This window comes from Triticum urartu, chromosome 4 (assembly GCF_003073215.2).
Source record: "Triticum urartu cultivar G1812 chromosome 4, Tu2.1, whole genome shotgun sequence".
Taxonomy (NCBI): domain Eukaryota; kingdom Viridiplantae; phylum Streptophyta; class Magnoliopsida; order Poales; family Poaceae; genus Triticum; species Triticum urartu.
The window spans coordinates 291,551,716-291,560,979 of NC_053025.1; the positions used below are offsets into that span (position 1 = coordinate 291,551,716).

Here is a 9,264-nt window from a genome sequence, read left to right on the forward strand (position 1 = left end):
CCCTTTTTATACATTAATTGAGTTTCTGGGCATTTAATGTGCATAATTCAAATTTGAACTACAAGCACATGCTCCACTGCACCAAAGTTGGTTGCAAAATCACATGTGTGTCCTTGGGTGAATTTGCAGGTCCCATTCAAGAAATGGGAATGAAATTCAAACATCTGGGTGTCGTGGCTCGGCCGGAAAGATTGAGAAACTTGGTTTTTTAATTGCTGTAAATCCAAAACACGTCTGAAAATCATGAAACTTGGCATGGTGTCATGACATGGCACCAACATGCTACGGTAATTCTTTTGGCCAAATTGGGAGAAGCTTTGGTGTTAGCTTCTTGCAAACCAGAGCTTCCCTCAAGAAGGCTCGTGGTTCCGAGAGGGAACGTGTCACCTCAGTGTGCGAAACGACATACGTACACTGCCTTCTCCCGCCTTAATTTTTTTACAGAAGCAGATTAGACCAAATAGAAGTATCATGCTAAATTTTGGAATTATTCTGGGTTCGTTTGGCATTTTTAATACATTAATTTAGTTTTTGCGCATTTAATATGCATAATTCAAATTTGAACTAGAAGCGCATGCTCCAGTGCACCAAAGTTGGTTGAAAAATCACATGTGTGTCCTTGGGTGGATTTCTAGGTCCCATGCAATAAATGGAAATCAAATTCAAACATCTAGGCCTCGTAGCTCGGCCGTAAAGATAGAGGAACTTGGTTTTTTAATTCTTGTAAATCCAAAACACGCATGAAAATCATGAAACTTGGCATGGTGTCATGACATGGCACCAACATGCTGTGGTAAATTTATTGGCCGAATTGGGACAAGCTTTGGTGTAAGTTCTTGCAAATTGGAGCTTCCCTCAAGAAGGCTCGTGGTTCCGAGAGGGAACGTGTCACCTCCGTGTGCGAAACGACATACGTACACTGCCTTCTCCCGCCTTAATTTTTTTACACAGGCAGATTAGACCAAATAGAAGTATCATGCTAAATTTTGGTATTATTTTGGGTTCGTTTGGCCTTTTTATACATTAATTGAGTTTCTGGGCATTTAATGTGCATAATTCAAATTTGAACTACAAGCACATGCTCCACTGCACCAAAGTTGGTTGCAAAATCACATGTGTGTCCTTGGGTGAATTTGCAGGTCCCATTCAAGAAATGGGAATGAAATTCAAACATCTGGGTGTCGTGGCTCGGCCGGAAAGATTAAGAAACTTGGTTTTTTAATTGCTGTAAATCCAAAACACGTCTGAAAATCATGAAACTTGGCATGGTGTCATGACATGGCACCAACATGCTACGGTAATTTTTTTGGCCAAATTGGGAGAAGCTTTGGTGTTAGCTTCTTGCAAACCAGAGCTTCCCTCAAGAAGGTTCGTGGTTCCGAGAGGGAACTTGTCACCTCCGTGTGCGAAACGACATACGTACACTGCCTTCTCCCGCCTTAATTTTTTTACAGAAGCAGATTAGACCAAATAGAAGTATCATGCCAAATTTTGGAATTATTCTGGGTTCGTTTGGCATTTTTAATACATTAATTTAGTTTTTGGGCATTTAATATGCATAATTCAAATTTGAACTAGAAGCGCATGCTCCAGTGCACCAAAGTTGGTTGAAAAATCACATGTGTGTCCTTGGGTGGATTTCTAGGTCCCATACATTAAATGGAAATGAAATTCAAACATCTAGGCCTCGTGGCTCGGCCGTAAAGATAGAGGAACTTGGTTTGTTAATTCTTGTAAATCCAAAACACGCATGAAAATCATGAAACTTGGCATGGTGTCATGACATGGCACCAACATGCTGCGGTAAATTTATTGGCCGAATTGGGACAAGCTTTGGTGTAAGCTTCTTGCAAATTGGAGCTTCCCTCAAGAAGGCTCGTGGTTCCGAGAGGGAACGTGTCACCTCCGTGTGAGAAACGACATACGTACACTGCCTTCTCCCGACTTAATTTTTTTACACAGGCAGATTAGACCAAATAGAAGTATCATGCTAAATTTGGGTATTATTTTGGGTTCGTTTGGCCTTTTTATACATTAATTGAGTTTCTAGTCATTTAATGTGCATAATTCAAATTTGAACTACAAGCACATGCTCCACTACACCAAAGTTGGTTGAAAAATCACATGTGTGTCCTTGGGTGAATTTCCAGGTCCCATTCAAGAAATGGGAATGAAATTCAAATATCTAGGTGTCGTGGCTCGGTCGGAAAGATTGAGAAACTTGGTTTTTTAATTCCTGTAAATCCAAAACACATCTGAAAATCATGAAACTTGGCATGGTGTCATGACATGGCACCAACATGCTACGGTAATTTTTTGGCCAAATTGGGAGAAGCTTTGGTGTTAGCTTCTTGCAAACCAGAGCTTCCCTCAAGAAGGCTCGTGGTTCCGAGAGGGAACGTGTCACCTCCGTGTGAGAAACGACATACGTACACTGCCTTCTCCCGACTTAATTTTTTTACACAGGCAGATTAGACCAAATAGAAGTATCATGCTAAATTTGGGTATTATTTTGGGTTCGTTTGGCCTTTTTATACATTAATTGAGTTTCTAGTCATTTAATGTGCATAATTCAAATTTGAACTACAAGCACATGCTCCACTACACCAAAGTTGGTTGAAAAATCACATGTGTGTCCTTGGGTGAATTTCCAGGTCCCATTCAAGAAATGGGAATGAAATTCAAATATCTAGGTGTCGTGGCTCGGTCGGAAAGATTGAGAAACTTGGTTTTTTAATTCCTGTAAATCCAAAACACATCTGAAAATCATGAAACTTGGCATGGTGTCATGACATGGCACCAACATGCTACGGTAATTTTTTGGCCAAATTGGGAGAAGCTTTGGTGTTAGCTTCTTGCAAACCAGAGCTTCCCTCAAGAAGGTTCGTGGTTCCGAGAGGGAACTTGTCACCTCCGTGTGCGAAACGACATACGTACACTGCCTTCTCCCGCCTTAATTTTTTTACAAAAGCAGATTAGACCAAATAGAAGTGTGATGCTAAATTTTGGAATTATTCTGGGTTCGTTTGGCATTTTTAATACATTAATTTAGTTTTTGGGCATTTAATATGCATAATTCAAATTTGAACTAGAAGCGCATGCTCGAGTGCACCAAAGTTGGTTGAAAAATCACATGTGTGTCCTTGGGTGGATTTCTAGGTCCCATGCAATAAATGGAAATGAAATTAAAACATCTAGGCCTCGTGGCTCGGCCGTAAAGATAGAGGAATTTGGTTTTTTAATTCTTGTATATCCAAAACACGCATGAAAATCATGAAACTTGGCATGGTGTCATGACATGGCACCAACATGCTGCGGTAAATTTATTGGTCAAATTGGGACAAGCTTTGGTGTAAGCTTCTTGCAAATTGGAGCTTCCCTCAAGAAGGCTCGTGGTTCCGAGAGGGAACGTGTCACCTCCGTGTGCGAAACGACATACGTACACTGCCTTCTCCCTCCTTAATTTTTTTACATAGGCAGATTAGGCAAAATAGAAATATCGTGCTAAAATTTGGAATTATTCCGGGTTCGTTTGGCCTTTATTATTCATTAGTTGAGTTTCTGGGCATTTAATGTGCATCATTCAAATTTGAACTACAAGCACATGCTCGAGTGCACCAAAGTTTGTTGAAAAATCAAATGTGTGTCTTTGGGTAATTTGTAGGTCCCATGCAAGAAATAGGAATGTAATTCAAACATCTGGGCGTCGTGGCTCGGCCAGAAAGATTGAGAAACTTGCTTTTTTAATTCTTGTAAATCCAAAACACGCCTAAGAATCATGAACTTGGCATAGTGTCATGACATGGCACCAACATGCTGCGGTAATTTTTTTGGCCGAATTGGGACATGCTTTGGTGTACGATTTTTGCAAACCGGAGCTTCCCTCGAGAAGGCTCATGGTTCCGAGAGGGAACTTGTCACCTCCGTGTGTGAAAAGACATACATACACTGCCTTCTCCTGCCGTAATTGTTTTACACAGGCAGATTAGACGAAATAGAAGTATCGTGCTAAATTTTGGAATCATTTTGGGTTTGTTTGGCCTTTTTTATACATTAATTGAGTTTCTGTGCATTTAATGTGCATAATTCAAATTTGAACTACAAGCGCATGCTCCAATGCACCATAGTTGGTTGAAAAATCACATGTGTGTCCTTGGGTGAATTTCTAGGTCCCATGCAAGAAATGGGAATGAAATTCAAACATGTGGGTGTCGTGGCTCGGCCGGAAATATTGAGAAACCTTGTTTTTTAATTCTTGTAAATCCAAAACACGCGTGAAAATCATGAAACTTGGCATGGTGTCATGACATGGCACCAACATGTTGCGGCAATTTTTTTGGCCGAATTGGGACAAGCTTTGGTGTAAGATTATTGCAAACCGGAGCTTCCCTCAAGAAGGCTCGTGGTTCTGGGAGGGAACTTGTCACCTCCGTGTGCGAAACGACATACGTACACTGCCTTCTCCCACCTTAATTTTTTACACAGGCAGATTAGACCAAATAGAAGTATCGTGCTAAATGTTTGAATTATTCCGGGTTCGTTTGTCCTTTTTTATTCATTAATTGAGTTTCTGGGAATTTAATGTGCATAATTCCAATTTGAACTACAAGCACATGCTCGAGTGCACCAAAGTTGGTTGAAAAATCACATGTGTGTCCTTGGGTGAATTTCTAGGTCCCATGCACGAAATGGGAATGAAATTCAAACATCTGGGCATCGTGGCTCGGCCGGAAAGATTGAGAAACTTGGTTTTTTAATTCCTATAAATCCAAAACACGTCTGAAAATCATGAAACTCGGCATGGTGTCATGACATGGCACCAATATGCTGTGTAAAATTTTTTTTGCTGAATTGGGACAAGCTTTGGTGTTAGCTTCTTGCAAACCAGAGCTTCCCTCAAGAAGGCTCGTGGTTCCGGGAGGGAACTTGTCACCTCCTTGTGTGAAACGACATACATACACTGCCTTCTCCCGCCTTAATTTTTTTACACAGACAGATTAGGCCAAATAGAGGTATCGTGCTAAATTTTGGAATTATTCCAGGTTTGCTTGGCCTTTTTATACATTAATTTAGTTTCTTGGCATTTATTGTGCATGATTCAAATTTTAACTACAAGCACATGCTTCAGTGCACCAAAGTTGGTTGAAAAATCACATGTGTGTCCTTGGGTGAATTTCTAGGTCACATGCAAGGAATGGGAATGAAATCCAAACATCTGGGTGTCGTGGCTCGGCCGGAAAGATTGAGAAACTTGGTTTTTTAATTCCTATAAATCCTAAACACGCCTAAAAATCATGAAACTTGGCATGGTGTCATGACATGGCACCAACATGCTGTGGTAATTCTTTTGTCCAATTTGCGAAGGCTCAGATATTAACAATCAACAAAGTCATTTTGGAACAAGTGTTGTCACGTTACAAATCAGAAACACAAGTATTATTGAAACCGTGGGCATTCTACTTACCAATTACGTGCCGCCATGCATCTCCCTTTTTTATTGGCTTGGAGGTGTCGTGCGGGGTAGCGATTTGAGTACTGGAGGCGTGCGATCAGACCCCTGCGTGTGCTCATCAGGTGGAGAGCCCTTTGACCGCTACCCGCCGCGCACCTCCCTCCCAACGTCTCCATTAATGGCGCCTGAGCCCCTGTTCTATGGCGTGGCTACATGTCTCACTGGACTGAGATTTAAGAGAGAGAAAAAATAAAAATCTGAAACGAAAGTTTTGCATGGATCTTGATGTATGATCCGACGGACCTATATAGCATCAACTGCGACTTATAGCAAGTAGGATGAATATAAGGACGATGACAGTGGATAATAATTGTCTTACATAGTTAGGAACATAATTAAAAAAAGACATATGCGGCAACACTCGAAATACACAAGGGCAAAAGAAGAAGGAAGACAATGATCTGGCTCGCTGATCTCTACTTTCTTGATGTGTTGCTGCAGGCCGCGGGAACTAGTCTTCGCGGTGAGCGGCGATGAGCTCTTTCTTGTCCTCAAGATACTGCTTGAGAGCATCCACTGATTCCTCCACCAGCCTTCTATGCTCGATGCGCAGCATGGCATTCTCGTCCATAAGTTTCTCGACGAAGACGCCGGTCCTCTTCAACAAGGTAGTGGTCTCCTCCTGCTGCTCCACACTTCCGATGATCTTCGCCTTAGCAGGTCGCGCTTGGCTCGGAGCTTCGCATTGCTCTCATTTAGTAGCCAGATGACACCGGCAAAAGAGGCTTTCATGTCGTCCTGCAACCTCGCCCAGCCGGAGATCTGATCCATCTGGCTATGGACGATCGCATGCATGTGCATGTAAGAGTCCTCGCCTGCCCGCGAGACATTTTCCCAGGCTGCCGCGGCGCGGGAGGACATCTCTGCTACATTCGCGGCGCCGTGTGACATCTCTTCTGCTTCCGCAACGCGGCCGGACCAGTCTGCCGCATCGGCGGCACGGCGGGACCTGCTGCTGCTTCAGCGGCGCGGCGGGACCTCTGTGCTACTACGGCCACGTAGCGGGACATGCTGATTGTGTTCGTGGCGAGGTGGGACATCTCTCATGCTTCCGCTTCCATGCTCGCATCTACCTGGTGGCAATCTCTCGACCCAGAACTCACGCTGGCCATGGCAGATGCAAGGGAAAGATGATGAATGACTTGTTTGTTTTTGTGGATGAGGAGTTGAGGAGGAATGTGCAGTTATCTAGGAGTAGGAGTAGTATTTATAACCGAGTAGTAATACGCTCCTAAGTGGGAAACCATTTAGGTTTTGATCGGTGTGAACAGGTTTGCAATTTGGAATGTGACGGGACGCATGCTCAAAATTTACTAACGGTTATAAGTGCGGCACTATTCTCAGAAGGCGTAACGTGGGCACGTACGCCTTCTCAGTCGCGTACGTGGTGTTTGCACCATAGGGTGCATCGCAATAGGCAATGTCAGCACACGTCTTGTTCCAACAACCGTGCACGCTCGTTATTACCATCGCGCACGCTTCTTCTAATTAGAATGTGTGTGCCCATCTAGCGCACACACGTTGATCCATCTAACTGTTTCAGTTTGTTGTGGCTAATTGCAAACAGTTTATCCGTGTGTAGTGTATGCCATCAATCTCACACACTTTGATCTGGCTGACCTGTTTCTGTTCTATTGCCTAATCACAAACAGTTAATCCTTCTGAAGCGTATGCCCTCAATCGCACACACCTTTATCTAGCTGCATGTTTCTATTGTTCCTCCTCATCACAAACTGTTCATCCGAGTGAACCGTATGTTGTATATCGCGCACGCCTTCATCTGGCTACCCATTTCTTTTGTTCCACCTCATCGCAAACAGTTCATTGAACAAATAGTATGCCCTACATCGCACACGAAACTAAAATCTGAACCATGCTTGATGGCTCCGCCATCGCAAACATTTTGCACCTTTTTGACGGTTCTTTTACACCACCGTTTGTGATTATTGCATCCCACACAGTTTCGTCGAAGGGTCTTTGATCGTAGTGCAGCGTTAGCAGCATCCTGCAGTAGTGGCATGAGAAACTATAAGCTCTAATTGTCATTGCAAACATGTTTGATCATAATAGGTTGAATCATTGGTACTAGGTTAAACATATTTACAAAACAGAACAAGTCGAGTTCATACCCGTTTCTCTCTGCCACTGCCAGTTCATCAAATATCATCATTATTGCCTTTCACTTGCACGACCGAACGATATGAAAATAATAATAGTCCAAGAGTGTCGTGGACTAGGCTGGAATCTACAAACATTTTATTCAAAAGGATAAGACAAGATAATGTGGACTCTCTATTAGATCAACAATAATGTATATGAGAGCCACTCAACATTTTCATCATGGTCTTCTCCTCGGTATGACTCAAAAGAAAGAAATAGAAATTCAGAGAAACACACTGAAATATTTTTGGAGTTTTTGGTTTTTCTTAAGCAAGCAAACAAAAGGGAAAAGCAAAAACGAGAAAAACTATTTACACGGGAAATCTCCCAACAAGCAAAAGAAGAAGAATGAAATCTTTTTGGGTTTTCTTTTTGGATATTACAACTGACTACACTAGAAAGAAAAATCAAAAAGAAGCAGGAAATATTTTTGGATTTTCTCAAAGTTTTTCAAACACACAAGAAGAAAGCGAGAAAATAAATTTAGCATGGATAATACAATGAAAGAGTGTGGACACCGACAACTGAAATGAAATGTGTGGTCATGAATGTAATGTCGGTGGAAATACGTTCTCCCCAAGCTTAGGCTTTTGGCCTAACTTGGTAATCACCACTCGAAGAAGCCATGAGGTCCTATGTTGAAGTGCTAGGGAGCGGTCACCTGAGGGTCCCACTCTTGAGGCTCCTCCTGTGCTGCAGCCAGGTTGTTCCGGTAGGCGGCAATGTCCTCAGGCATAATCCTGTATCCGCCCCTAGCAATAGGATCAAACAAAGCAGGTGCAGGCAATGGGATAATATCACGTGTGTTCACACTGAAAGCCAGGTTATAAGGAATAGGAATGTTAGGGTAATTGCCAGCAATAAACTGGTGGTGTTCCATAGCCTGATGATCTAAATAAACCTTAGGTACAAGATAATCCTGCTGGCATATCTGAACGTTAAAGTGAGTCGCCAAGCGAGTAGCGTAAATACCACCATGTATTTTGCCCTTGGATCTGTTAATGTGGAGGCGATGTGCTGTCCGTGGGAACGACACCTATGGGGTCACTGGGATCCCTTCTACGGTTGGCCGACATGAGGTTGTGCGAAGAGCGGGTCTGACAAGAAGCACACGGATCGTTTACCCAGGTTCGGGCCGCGAAGATGCGTAATACCCTAGTCCTACTTTGGTGGATGTATTTGAGTGTTCTTGTGTTCTTGAGCTAGCTACGGGGTGCAACTTTGCCCAAAAGAGCCGAATCCCTCTCCTGGTCGCCTCGAGCCTCCTTTTATAGGAAAAAGGGGTTGCCACAGTGGCACACAGGAGGTGGAAAGGTCTATAGTTAACAAGCCTATCCTCTGGGACCGTCGGACAAACGCAATTAATGTGTTGCCGACATGCCCTCCTTGCTTTATCGGGGACGCTAGGGAAGCATGTCCCAGCTGTCCCCGCCTCGCTTGGCCTCGACACACGTCTAAGCCGATGGGGCATCCTGGCGCCACGTTGGCTGGCTGTTGGGCTGGCCCGGTGGTGGAGCCTTCATGAAGGGTCGCATGCCGCCACGCAGGTGCTTGCTGAGTCGGTGTAGAGGCCGCTCGTCGCCACGCAGGTG

General features: G+C 43.5%; 1 pseudogene; it reads right to left on the reverse strand.

The window, feature by feature from the left end:
- LOC125554726 overlaps positions 1 to 8,552 on the reverse strand; it is an 11,828-nt pseudogene extending 3,276 nt beyond the window's left edge.
- Positions 8,553 to 9,264: the final 712 nt, after the last annotated feature.